Source organism: Seriola lalandi, unplaced genomic scaffold (genome assembly GCF_002814215.2).
Source record: "Seriola lalandi dorsalis isolate HSWRI2012SDOR001 ecotype SW California unplaced genomic scaffold, Sedor1 jcf7180002054986, whole genome shotgun sequence".
NCBI lineage: Eukaryota > Metazoa > Chordata > Actinopteri > Carangiformes > Carangidae > Seriola > Seriola lalandi.
Window position 1 is genome coordinate 33,654 of NW_019525535.1, and position 678 is coordinate 34,331.

The following is a 678-nucleotide window of genomic DNA, read 5'->3' on the forward strand; positions in this document are numbered from 1 at the left end:
CGAATATTACACTGAATTCACAACCTGCATATGGAAATAAAAACAGATGCAGTCCACATTTAAAATTATAACAAAAAGGGTTAGGGTTAGGTTAGGGTTTCAACATGTGGCAATTCAAAGTGCTCTAGCTAAGACATAAAGAGAAAATAGAATGACAGATTAAAATTGAAATTGATAATTACAAAAAAAACAGTCCACAGTTTAATTTGATAAAAAAAAAAAAAAGAAAAACATTGTCAAGCAGAAAAATATTAAGCCTTAAGAAGTTTTCTGGAAGTTTGTTTACATTTCATGAATTTCCCCTAGAGGATAAATACAGTATCTATCTATCTATCTATCTATCTATCTATCTATCTATCTATCTATCTATCTATCTATCTATCTATCTATCTTTATCTATCTATCTATCTATCTATCTATCTATCTATCTATCTATCTATCTATCTATCTATCATACTTGGAGCATAAAAACTGAATGCTGCTTCTCCAGAAGGCTGATGCATTGACTTTGGAGAAAGAATAAGAAACAAAGTTTAGAACAGTTTTGGATTTCAGCCATTGTAGTGCCAGCAAAGGTGATTGGCTAATTAGACTGATTAACTCAGGGCATTTTTTTATGTATACACAGGGAAAAATTTAAAAACTGTTTATGTTTAATAGGAATATAAGAAAATGTAC